Source organism: Aythya ferina, assembly GCF_964211825.1.
Source record: "Aythya ferina genome assembly, chromosome: 4".
Lineage (NCBI taxonomy): Eukaryota > Metazoa > Chordata > Aves > Anseriformes > Anatidae > Aythya > Aythya ferina.
Genome location: NC_140300.1, coordinates 56,726,203 through 56,740,103, shown reverse-complemented (window position 1 = coordinate 56,740,103; position 13,901 = coordinate 56,726,203). Strand labels below are relative to the sequence as shown.

Below are 13,901 nucleotides of genomic sequence, written 5' to 3'. Positions count from 1 at the left end.
GCAGTTCTGGGCACCACAGCACAAGAAGGACATTAAACTGCTGGAGAGTGTCCAGAGGAGGGCGACGAAGATGGTGAAGGGCCTAGAGGGGAAGATGTGTGAGGAGCGGCTGAGGGCACTGGGCCTGCTCAGCCTGGAGAAGAGGAGGCTGAGGGGGGACATCATCGCAGTCTACAACTACCTTGTGAGGAGGAGTGGGGAGGCAGGTGACCTGTTCTCTGTAAACACCAGTGATAGGACCCGCGGGAATGGTGTTAAGCTGAGGCAGAGGAGGTTTAGGCTTGACATCAGGAAGAGGTTCTTCACTGAGAGGGTGGTTGCACACTGGAACAGGCTCCCCAGGGAAGCAGTCACTGCACCAAGCCTGTCTGAATTTAAAAAGCGATTGGACTGTGCACTTAGTCACATGGTCTGAACTTTTGGCTAGACCTGTGCAGTGCCAGGAGTAGGACTTGATGATCCTTATGGGTCCCTTCCAGCTTGGGATATTCTCTGCCTCTATGACTCTACATGCTAGAAAGAACATATAAATGCAGCTATGAACATCACCTCCTTGCAATTAAAGTCATTAGACTTTGGCTTTTTCCTTGTGACTACATTATTTTTATGTCTTCAGAGATAAAAGTAGTCAGGCCAAAAAAATTACCCCAAACGCTCATGCATCAAACCCAGCTGCTTAGCATATTTCATTACCACACTGACTTCAAAAATACTGAGCAATTTAAACCTGCAAGCCACTTGGCTTTAGCGAGAGATAAGTGCCTGAGATAAGAGAGGTGTAATTGTTCAATGTAATTCTGCAGCGTGTTTTATATAAACATTTGCTAACACTGCACTTCGTGTATTTTGTTTCAGAGTTGTGAAATTCTGATGAATATTCCGGCATTTTTTGTGGTACATTCCATTAATTTTTCCAAGTCCAGGGTTCCACTTGATGCTGAATTAAATAAATCACCCTTCCCTCAAAGCACCAGTGGGGCAGTTATGCTTTGCAGCAGAGACAACAGCCTACAGGCTTCTGGGAGTTACCCAGCTTACGCCTTCTCACTGCCGAGAAGACGGGGGAAATCTTCAACAATTTGTTCCTGAAGAGCTCTGAAATTGGGATTAACAAGATAAACCTTTTGCTCGTAACAAAATGATCTGGGTGTAGCCTAACACGGTATTTTTTCCATAATCTAACTATTAAGTAAATTAAATGCTCTGAAGTTAGGGCCCCTGTATGTTTCTTGGATACTTTTTTTTTGGGGGGACGGGACGGGACGGGACTGGTTTCACGGTGTTGTCTCTCAGCCCCATGCTATCAGCTCTTCCACCCCTGTCTCTTCAATCTCTTGGACAATACCATGCAAAGGTCTTCCGTCCCCACAACTCTCAGTGACCCATCACAAGATCTCCCGAGGAAATGACTGAAGCCAAAGCTCAGCCAAGCAAGGAGACATCAGAGCACCCACAAGGGAGGGAAGGTTTATGAAAGAAAGTCACAGGAAGCAGGGCTTCAGAAGCTCCACGGCTCACAAAAACTTCCTGGTTTTCTTGACCTCAATAGCTACTTGTGAGTAACTGCTGGGGGTAGCCCTGCAGCCTCCACTCGGAGAGGTCTCCCTTTGAACACCAGAGTTTACCGCCTGCTTCCAGACCTGGAATTACTCTCGCTTCTCCTAAGTGTCAGGCTCTGGTCCAACTCCCTGCCCTCCAAACCATTGGTAAAATCAAAGGGAGAGACTGCCACAAGGAGATGGTGGCTCAGCATAAGAGAGAATGGTAAATTCTGATGTCACACCATAGCATGATCTAGCAAGGCGTGACATCTTGCCACAAAACCTGTCTTCTTACCCCAGGTTCAGAACTGCTTGCACGACTCAGCAAGAGCCACGTGATGCTCCAGTTCTCCTTCCCCTTCCCTAACCTACATAACTTTGACCAAAGTACCCCGGAGTCTTCGTCTTCACCTCCACCTGAGCACCAAGAGCTTTGGTCCCCTAGCGAGAAGATTACCAGTCTCCAGCTGCATGCAGGACCAGGCAAAGCCCACCGCTTTCACACCACCACCACTAACGAACAAATTATTACACAGTGCTGAACCCTGGCCCGCCCTGACCCTTTGCGGGTCACCTGGTGAAGTTCAATTTGTTGCCTGCCTTTCTGTCTGAAGAAACTATTCTCCTGTTGGCCAGAAACGGGCTGAAGGTCCTTCCTTTTGCTCTTATGCTAAAATAAACTAGTAACAACTCAGTTAACATCCGCAGAATTGCACTCATAGGTAACAAAGAATCAGGCCCCATGACCTATCAGGTCATTTTCAGTGATCCTATAATTAGGAAAGCCAAATTAAAGATTTAACATTTGACCTTTGCTGTTGCTTCTAGGTTAGCTAACACAGATTAAAAGTACATAATTTTTTCAAGAGTTCATAAAACACAGGTTTTACTTCCCGTAAGGAACATTTGACATGTTGTTGTTATTGTGCACTAGAATTTAAAATGCTAAACTTTTTAATATGTAATACTAATTTCAGACTCTAAATCATCTGCATGGGAGTTACTCGGTGTATTCTGCCTAAGAACACACTTGAAAGAGATTAGATCACAGGCTGGAGCGAACAAAAAACAATCTCACGAGAACCTGAGTGGTACAGTGGTGGTTAGCAACACTCCTGCAAAGCAAACAAGAAGTGACAGATTCTAAGATTGCTGAGACCAAATTCTTATTTTTTTAAAAACTATTTCCTTAAATTTCATCACTTTTCTGTCACTTTTACTGTTTTGCATCCTACATATTTTCTACCATTTGCATTGTTTTTCCAGTGTTTGTATTTTGGTCTTGCTAGGAAAAACACCTACAACATCAATTATAATTACTAACAGCACGCACATCTAAATTAAACACCTGCAGATATGTACAAAGCATAAACAAAATGCACTCAGGCTGGTATAAAATTTTGCCTCTCCATATAGAATACATGAAATGGACATGCTCTGGTGCTACATTAGCAAGTGGAACATAAAAACTTCAGCAGGAGGGTGAAGATTAAAGACAGCAATCTTTAAAAGCATGTAAATATAAGGTAAAATGATATATAACATACATAATTATTTATGCTATGTGCATTAGTATATGTACATATGTATAAATGTACACACAAACATACAACCTTTACCTGTTTCATGAAGTGAGATTAAAGAGCTCCTTCTGCTTTCCACCATTTGCCCTTTTGCTATGCAGTGAAGTTCTCCTGCAGAGTGTCTGAGTTTGGGGCTTACACTTAGCTTTTCCTGATGTGTGAGACCAAGAAGCAAGCAGCTAGCACCCATTTGCCATGTGAGTTCCTGGAATACGTGAGGGAAATGGAAAGAGCACTGCAGTTTTCTGAGCAGCAAGAACACGAGAAGAAATTACCTGAATGGTAACAACAGAAGGGAGCAGATGCGTCTGAAGGTGGACGTGGCCCACCAGCGCCACCACCAAACACATTTGCTCCAACAAGGATCCCACAGGATCCACTTCTGCAGTACTTCCTCAGGACCACTCTGTCTTGAACCAGCCGTTCTGTCTGATTAATAAGTGGAAGACTTGAAGCTGGTAGTGTCTTGGCACCAGACCCTGCTCGCAATGTGAATCAAGAGCTGACATTTTGGGAATGTCAAGAGTTGATACAACAAGAAGTTTCTGCTTAATGCAAGCCTTTCATCTAGGCATGTGTCACCTTCGAGATGAAACAGCCCATGATGCTCAGGATTCGGAGGGGAAGGGAAGGGAGGGACTAAGGGAATAAAACAAACTGTAAGCAGGAATAAGTGGAATCGTAGAAATAATTGAGCAACTGCTCCTTCATGACCTCACAACCTATCTTACTTAAATAGAGAATGTGTGATGACATGCATACTATTAATACCCCGGTTAGAGGAATCTGGAATTTGTGTGTGTTGTATCTGGAGAGAGAGGATTGATGTTGCCTCTTGACCTAGCGGCTGATACGTTGCTATTCCACCACCAAAAATACCAGGAGCCTCAAGAACTTCTTCACAAGCACATTTATTCTTCGTTTGTGAGAAATACTGTGAAGCAGGGCAGGACGAGACCTAAACAAGTATGGCACTGATAATGCACACAACTCAGGGCTGCCAACGGGCCGCTCCTCATATAGCAGGCGAGCCGTTGTCACTGCCCTAACACTTCCACTGGTACTGCAGAGTGTACCTGCAAGAGAAACTTGCTGATGATTACTAAACTGCATGGCCTGAAAAAACTGGAGGCAGGGAAAGTACCACACTGCTCTCTTCTTCCTCTTCCCAGGGCACCTGTTCCCAGGGCTGTGGTCACAACTGGACACAGCACAGTGGGCAAGACAGACCTTGGCCTTATCTCATACAGCTACTTCTGGTTCTCACCTTAAAAAAATCAGAAATTCTTTGGTATATCATCACAGAGTCCCCAGTTTTCACACCATTTTTCCTATCTAATCCCTTGAACTAGCCAGCCTTTTTGTCCTAGCCACACTCCTTCCAGCTCTTGCACTTTTTTTCATACACCACCTTTGCACGGCAACATATACCAGAGTGGGTTTGGATTTTTTTTCCTTTGTTCTTGCTGGTCCTCATGACAAAACAGCCTTTCTAACATTAAGCACAACAATCACATAACACATTCAGTTAGGAATATGATACCTGGGTCAAATGCTCCACTACGGAATGTTGGGTTTGAAGCTAACTTGCTACTGAGATAAATGACAGTTCCCAAAGGTTGCTGCACTGCCAGACAGTTTTGCCTCAATTAGTGTTTACAGACCTTGGTTAGACACCAAACCACCAGTAAAATCAGTCAACATAGTTTTCTATGCTTTTCTTTTTGAAATACACTGTCCTATCCAAGTGCCCCATTAGCTAGCGACTGAATGACAATGATACAGGAAGGTAAAGCTTTTTCCTCAACTTTTTAAACTTAGCTTTTCATTATTTAACTCTAAAGGCACACTACAGTGAAACACTTCATCTTAGTTGTGTACATTTCTTGATGTAAAAAAGTGAAAACTGTTGGGAGAAAAAGGGATATCATGAAAAGCTGAGTGCACTGCATTGTTGCATGCATATTACTCCATTTGGAAGAATCAGCAGTGGGATGGAAGCTGAATGAGGTTATCTTCTGGTAGGCAGAAAAAAGTTACATCAAGCATTATCCTTTGAAATGAGCTCAGAGACACTCAAGTGCAATGGTCCTGATTTAAATCCAGTGAGCTAAATGACTTCCATTGAAATCTAAAGGTGAGCTGGGGGAGCCTACTTCTCGTGGCCAGAACGCCAGGATACACGCCTGCTCCAGCAGAACAGCAATGCTGACCCTGATTCCTCTTTTTGTTCGCTGCCATCACACCCGCCCTTGCTTCTGGTTAGCCTGTCCCAGTTTCTCTGGCTTTCCGATCTATGACCCTTATTCAAAGGCAGACTTCAATTAAAAGGGAGCATTACTCAGCAGTTGGAGCTATTCGCTCCTCAGCCTTTATAATTCCCCAGTGTAGGCAAAGAATACATGCAAGAGAGACAGGTACATACGTTGGCTGTGGAGGAACAGCAGCGCTGCTGGCAGGTAAGATTTCCTACCTGAACAGTTGGACAAAAATGTGTGTACTTTTCCATTATGGACAGAATGGGACCCTTGGGGACTCAAGTGTGTATTCTGGTGTATAATGAGTAGCACATCCACACAGAGACCACTTTTGCAACACTACTAGTCAGCAACATAAAAAATGTAATAAATAGGGCAACACTTCAGACCATGTATCTGCACACACAAAGTTCCTGCACACATCTCCAAAACAAACAGCTATCTATCTAGCTAGCGCACTCGCTTGTGAAAAGTGGCAGTTAAGAACTTGCTTTCTAAAATGAGGTCTCCAAAAGACACCTTAATTTTATACTCGTAGTTCCTTGAGAATATTTCTGCAATTAAATGCAGAAACTAATGGATAATGCTGTTAATAATATGTTTCAACTTTCAGTTAGCCGGCCAGGCAGTTGGGCTTCGTGATCTTTGGAGGTTCCTCTCCTCGTCTCGCGTCGTCGGACGCCATTTTGTAGGCCCCTTCTGACTCAACTCTCCTCTCCTCTCCTCTTTTTGCCTCTTTATTCTGTGAAAACATTCCAACCAGGTCAACACTAATGCAGAGACCCCATGCAAATACGGTTTCAAGCTTTCACTCCCGAAATTGCGAGTGCCCCACGAGCGGACAACCAGCAGGAAGGCCTGGCTGCGTGACAGCCGCGAGCCCTGCTGCTCCCACCCACCGCCCAGCTCCCCCTTAGTCAGCCAGCCCTGAAGTTAACCCACGAGGCTGAAGGCCCCCGTAACACCAGGGCCTTGGGTGAACCCTCCACGTCTCCCAGCAGAGATGCTCTGCAGCCATGCCCGATTTGCACCTGGGGGTTGCAGCTGTTTCAAACTTAGCGTTAAAACCAATAAACCTTTTCCTCTGAAGTTTTTGTTCCCTCTACCCACCCAGACGGCCATGCAGGATTTACACCTAAAAGCACAAAGATCTTAAGAAAACCTTGTAAAAATATTTCCGTTTCACCCTGCTTAAAAAAATATTTAGATTAAGGCTTATGTGTAGTAAAACAAGGTCACTGTATGATCCAAGAATGTAAATTCTCTGGAGAGCAGAATTAGAATATCCTAGGAAAACGAGGATTGATCCTTTGCTCTAAAACGCTGTGGAAATTTCAGAGGCGAAGTGAAGTACCACAGTGAAATTCAGCACATCATCTTACTTGCCCGTGAGATAAGCAGTTCAATTTATGGCATTTACAGCGTTATCGCATATGGTCAGAAGTTCATCCTCTGAAACTAGGTCATCACAGGTCATCAACAGGAAATTCATAGGAAATTATGAAGGAAATTAAAAGAACACAAATGGGCATGAAAATTAGTTTATACAATCTAGGTTCTCCCAACACTGCTTCCTGTGTTATGATGTACTCAGCTTTCTTACTGAACTTTGCCTTTGCCAGGCCACATTAAGTAAGGATTGCTGAATTGTCTATTATATTCCTTGTGCTTCAAAACACCGAGGTCAAATTCACCACAAAGGGCCATTCAGTTTTTCCTTTAAATGATGCAACTGGGGCAGAAAACGGTAGCAGAAAGAGGTGCTTTGAGACCACCAAGTGCAGGTTTCTAACCTGCATATGGGTGCGCAAGGTACCTCATGGACCTGAACACCAGGCAGAGGACAGAGTCCAGAGTGAGGTACAAGGGATGCTCTTTGCTACCCATCTGCTACCCATCATCCTACTCTTTTGTGTTGTTTTCACATCCTATCAGAACCAATAAAACCATCAAGATTTATTTGTTCAACACTAAAACTTGATTTTTATAATAATAAATTGTGTCAGCAATAAATTGTTTTAGCTATTCCCTACAGACGTTGCTCTCTAGTGAAGGAAAGGAACCACTCCTATAATTTAAAAATCGTAGGAATTGCATCTTCTACGATGCGTTGAAAAGCAGAGCTACCTTTGGGTTGTGAGGAGTTGGTCGACATGGTAGAAGTGCTAACACAGTACATAACAACCAGCACTCCACATCGCTTACTGCTGGCACAAGCAAGGTTTCTTTTCCAGCTTGCACAAAGGAGAGATGGAAAATTCCTGTGAATGCCGTTGTGTCCAAAGGCTGATGGAAGGGAGAATTTCATTTGCAGGAGGACCTCTCTGTTCACACTGAATACACCTGTTCTGGATGTTCATTCTTACCCTGTAAGAATCTTCTGTTATCAGTTCCAGGCCTGGGTTGAGACAGTCCCTCTTTTGTGACAGGCAGCCTGGCAGCACAAAGCAAAGGACAGTTCTACTGAACAAATGACCACCTAAGTGCACTGAGCTGCAGAAATGGTTCAAGAGCTGCGGAAAGCAAAGCCAACCAGTGACACAAGTGGGATCACCTCCCTCACCTTCTCATCTCTTAAGGTCTCTTGGAGGAAGGGGCAAGGAGAACTTGCTAGGCTTTCTACAGCGAATTCAAGCCTGCTGAAAAGAAGTTTTCCTTTTTTCGGTTACCTTCTGCAGAGTGCTTTAGGAGCTGCCAGCAGGCCCCAGGGCTCTGTCTAAACTAGACTGCTCTACCCACGCCACCATACTGCATGCCCAAATACGCTTCCTATAAAGTCGTGTCTTCCTTTCTTCCCATTCCCTGCAGTCTGTTTGTGCAAGAGCAACATCATCCCAGTGCCTATGTATTGTCCAAGAGCATGATACAAAACAGCACTGGTAGAGTACCCATTCAGGTCTCATTTTTTACCAATACTATTCCTTTTCCTTTTTCTGGTGTTGGACAGAATTGCATCAAGTATTTCTTAGATACTTCTTACAAAGGGCATCCATTGTGCACATCTAAGCCCGGATCTACATCCACTCCACCGAAGCATCCAATATCCAGTTTTGATAGTTTAGCGGTAGCTTGATCATTTAAAAATAATGCAATGTATCATTTTAATTTTCAAGAAAAAGAAAAAAAAAAAAGTATTGTATTATTTAGAAATTCTTACACAAGCTCTAAGCTATCTGACAATTTTTCACTGTGACTCTAATACTGCTCGGCCTTTTCCAGCCAGGTTAGAGCATGCTGAGGAGGAGGAGCCAGGAATAAACTGTACCTGAAAATATTTTCCAGCACTGCTTTGTTTCAGTCACAGGCTGGGCATCATGGCCTAGCGTTTAGATGACAGGAAGCTGACTCAGCTTCAGTGCTATTCATGGTAACACTCTACAACCTGCTATGGATTATGAAAGTCACCCTAACAAGCCTCCCCAAAACACCGAAAAGGAACCCCAGACTTTGGAGGACTTCTACAGCATGCCTAGAAAAATATCTTCCTTTCATTCTTCTCACCTGATTCTACTTATACTTCCCTTACCCGTATACAGAACCTTACAAAGATGGTAGTTTACCCTTCATTTACTCACTTCTGTGCAAACGAAGGGTTATTGTTGCTCACAATTGCACAGGTCACCGGCCTAAACCAAGGTGATCTGCAAAATCCTCACATTTCAGCCTCCTCCAACAAGTGATGCATTTTGCAAAGATGTGGCTGCAATTCGATTCCAGAACGGCCAGATATCCAACACCCTTCGGGTTTATCAAAACCTCCCAACAAAGGCGAAGTGTAGCTTCTGCACCTGTGACAGCTTGGGAGCTATTTGTGATGAATCGGTGCTGTGTTTGTCCCGAGCAGTTGTCTGCTCTTGAAAGAGGAGCCTCCTGTATCATCAGTGAGCTATCGTGATGTCTAGCTCCCATATAATGAGTTACTTCAACCACAGGACTGCAGAAAACACACCTGGAAACGCACTCCGATTCAGAACCGGATGATAACTCTGCACAAAAGCCCTTCGGTGACCCGATCCCCGTGCCCCTCAGTGCACCCTGACCTGGCCCAAGGTTCATGTGGCTGAGCAAAGCCGACACAGCCTGTGAAAGGGAGAGGGATCCTGGTAGCTCTGATGGAGCCTGGGGAGGAGAAACAGCCTGAAACTTAGCCCTGCAGGGTGAGTGCTTTGAAACGAGATAGAAACATGAGCAAGTCTAGCTAGGTAAGACAGACACACACACAGCCTTCTGTTTCTTTCTTGTGTGCATTCCTCTTGGATTTTAATTCCACTGCCATGACCGAAAAAGCTGCCCTGGATCCCCTTGCTCACAGGTCTCAGCTGGGACTCAGGTACTCCAGTGCAGCTTGCTCAGCTGGGAGGATGCACAGCCCATGCACTGTCCAAAGCTTGGTGTAAGGGGAAGAGTCAGGGTCGTGCAGAAACCATCTTGGTGCCTGCTGGGAAAGGACCAGGCCCGCAGACAGTGGCACAGCTGACAGGTAACAGCGTTGCAGTTAACACTGCACAAGGAGTGAAAGGCAGGGCTCCCTCTGCAAAGGGTGGTCAGACAAGATGTGTTTCGTACTCTCTCTGGCAAGAAACCATAGGGAGAAAGCAAAACTAGCTGGAAATGGTGCAAAAAATGAGTGGCCAACAAACTTAGACAAAGTTTGTGGTGTGAAGCCAGGAGCCTCCTCTCTCCTCAACAGGACCCGGTGAAAGCTCCTGCTTCTCTTCCCAGGCAAGCGGATGCCCTGCGGGCCGAAATGGACTGGAAGGCAAAGGCAGCCCAGAAGCAGCTTCCCAAGCAATAAAGCAAGCATAAGCCCTGAAGTAACTGAACGGAGCCACCCAGCCGGGCTCCCAGATCAGCACAGGCCAAAGCAAAGGATGCAGGGCAGGAGCTGAGGGGAAGGAGCTCTGCGAGCCACCAGCTCCTGTGGTTTTATGGTTCCAGGACTGGTCTAAGACAGCCTCAACTATTCAGAACTCGGGGAGGCAAAGAGATCACATTACTGTTAAGCAGACAAGTTGGAAGGTGTTTCTTAACACCACACGGAGAGAAGAAGGTGATGCAATCCCGATTATTCCATTAAATATTAATTACAATACAGCTACTTTCAAGCTAGAACATATTCCTGTAGATAACTGAACTGAGGGACAGGAGAACTGAGCGAGCTCCAAGGCTCTGTGTAGATCTGTCATTTCTCAATTATGTTAAACTGCCTTCTTCAGATCACGCACGGTTATCTCCAAATACTAATTTTTGTCAGAAGTTGAAGCTAAAGGGCAAAAAAGAGACTCAGGATTCTGCAATTTGCTCTAATCTGACTCTCAAGATCCTTCTTTCTGTTCAAGAAGGCTGAAGAGGCAGCCCTAGACCTTCCATCAAACACCCTTGAAATGCAGGGAGGTACCTCTTCCTCCTAGGAACCCTGATTTGCACACAGATAACATCGTCGGCTAGCTGGTCAGCGTTACCTCCTTTCTCACCCTTCTCTTCTGCTTCAGCTTGGGTAGCGAAGCTCCGGGAGCTGCACAGCAATGCTGAGACTGAATTCCACCGTTCGACTCCAGAGCGCTGAAACACGTGCAAGGAGATTTTACAGCAAAGAGCAATAAAGGCATTGCAAACTTTTTGGAAGGTGACCTTCAAATAAGCGGGCTCTGGAATTAGCTTTTACCGTCGTGGAGAGCTCTTCAGACACTCCTTCATGCTGCGTGTGCTAGACTGTCACCCCACGCCACCCCCACCCCAAATTGACACAGCACCTCCAACACCAAGATCTTCAACCCAAATAGCTCACCGAAGGCTGCAGAAGAAAAAAAATAATATATATATATATATATATATATTTCTCTGCAGAGCACTACTCAGTTCTGGTAACGTTTTACACCTGGGTCAACCACAGCGAGCAGTTTGTCTCCCCACCGAGAGAAAATCCAGGATTTCCCTTCTTTATTTAGGGGGGGGGGGAAGCAAAAGAAAAAAGGAAGTTCTGACATTTCAAACGCCACACGGTATTATTTCATGGGGCCTTTTGGAGCCCTCGTTCCTGAGTTCCAGTGAGTTTTATTCTGCTTGGCAGTTTTATATGATTTCTTTATTTCCCCTTCAATTAAGTAACAATCCATCAAAAACATCAAGTACATCTCCCCCCTTGCAGCAACTTATATGAAATTTATTGGATTCAAACTTTTCAACATCTCTTTTCAACGCAAGGTCAAAGCTCTACATTGTTGTAGTTTTCTTTTTCAGTGTTTTTTTTCCAAGTCAGCCCTCCACTGGGAAATTAATATTCAGCATGAACAATGAACTCCTTGCATGGCCTTTGAACCTCGTGGTTGCTAGGAGGCCTAAAGAAACCCTCGAGTACAGCACATTTAATAGCACGTATCAAGAGATTATTCAGCGGTAAAAATGTGTGATTTTCTAAATTCCCTGCCTTTTTTTTCCCCCTCCTTACTACCACCTCCCTTGATCTGTCAAACGATCTCTAAATTTCTCATGAACTGCATCTGCATCCGCAGTAATTTTCTGCAATTATGGGCAGTTTGTTCCCAAAGTATTGAAAATGTGACTGCTAACCACCCAGCGCTGCTTCTTGTCAAAGAAATACCAAACCAGTCCTTTACTCGGCTTTACTGAAAAGGCTGCTTAATACCGGGTCTGCTGCACCATGCCAGCGGGAGGTCTGCACTTCCCTGCAAGCGGGGTTCTGCTTAGAGGCTGCATGTCCCCCACAAAAGCTCCACTGCAACACCATTGCTCGGTATTTCGGTGCTGCTGAAAGAAATGTATATATACACGTATATGATTCTCCATAATATTAATGTCCCAAGCTTTTTAGCATCTTACTGAAGGCCCTTTGACTGTTTTGTATTTTCCTAACCAGAGTAATTGAGGCAAAAACCCAAGGTTTCTTTCCCACCCTCCACCCCCACCCCAAACAATGAGGCATCTAATTAAAAGAGAACCACAACAATGCTAATGGTGATGAGGTTAAATGGTTGGATAAACAGAATGCAGCCCTCTGAAAAGCCCATGTGTTTCAGGACACTTTCTCCCCTACGACATTCTGGGTGACAAAGACGGTGTTTGTATTCCCCATCCCCACAACTTTGATGCCAGAAGACTTCCTACAGGTTTCCTGCGAGGAAGAGAGTTTTCTTCAAGTACCCAGAAGTGTTTAGATACAGGAGCCCTTCCTCCCAAAACTAATATTTGGAAAGGCAGTGGACAACGATCCTTTAAAAATAAATGAACGTGGAAACTACCCATCAAGAGAGAACAACCGCATGTCCAGCCAGATGCCAAGCAGGCTCCCTTTGAGGCGCTTCTGATTTTAATTTCCAGTGTAGCATCCCTCCAACAACTTGAGCAGGTTGCTCGCACTGAACATGACATTTGTCCTTCTTCTGTTGTTGCAATTTAAACCAAGGCGTTGTATATTCATAAATACAGCACTCCGGGGGTCCGGAGATTACCGTAAAACATTCGTAGCACATTTCATATCCACGGGCCCCCAAAGACACAGGTATCAGCCAAAAAACGCAGGGTGACACATCTCGTTCTGAAGATCACTCGTGCTTGAGCACCTACTTGGGTTGCATCAATCTTGCCAAGATAAAGCTTTTGCAGAGCCCAAGATTTTCCCTGAAGAATTAAAAACAAGCAAAACCCACACCACTTGGCACAAAACGCTCCTGTGAGCTCCTTCTCTTTTAAATAGGGCTTTCCACACTGGAAGAAAGGCCTTGAAGTACTGCCTTCAACAGAACTGACACAGCATTGTATCCTTCTGTGACGAATATGAGCACATCCACGCAGAACGACCAAAACCTTCGCAATTTGGTCAGATCTGGCTTCGTGGCTGCCTTCAGAACCTGCAGCACCAACAAAACAAACACCCCCCCACCCCCACCCCCCCCCCCACACACACAACCATTCTCGTTTTCTTCAGCTGTTCAGGCATAAATTATACTTGTCATTTCCTCTCCATACGTGGCTTCCCAGGAAAGAGAGGGGGGGGAGGAATCAAAATGACTACTGCCAAAATAGCGCAATTTTCTTACACAGGCAGATTTTTTCAATAAAAACGCGTTATTTTTCCCCCTGTGCTCGGGGGTTAATGAAAGAACGGTCACAAGACATTTTTAAAACACGAGAAACCAATCCTGGCCAAAGAGAGCTGTTTATTGGAGACAGCGATAGCACAGCGAGCATTTAACTGACAACCACAATCTTTGGCTCAACCTTCGCAGCAGAAATGGGGAGGGGGGGGGAACACAGGACTGGAAACGTTTTCAGTAATGCATAATAAATACCTTCATTTTCTCCCGCTCCCTCTTTCTCTCCTTTAAAGGAATCTGCCTACTCAACCTAAATTGAGCCTTAGAGGGAAAATGTGCCTTCGTGATAAATTGGAATTTGACATCGTAGTAATGAAATGTTATGTCCGATCGTCACAATAAGCAGGCAGCAGAACAACAAAGAAGGTTTCCAGGATTTTCTGCCCCCGTCCCCCTCCCCACCAG

General features: G+C 44.9%; 1 protein-coding gene across 2 annotated transcripts in view; it reads right to left on the bottom strand.

Annotated features, from left to right (window-relative positions):
• STOX2 (storkhead box 2) overlaps positions 1–13,901 on the bottom strand; it is a 93,886-nt gene that overhangs the window by 56,607 nt on the left and 23,378 nt on the right. The window lies entirely within an intron of this gene.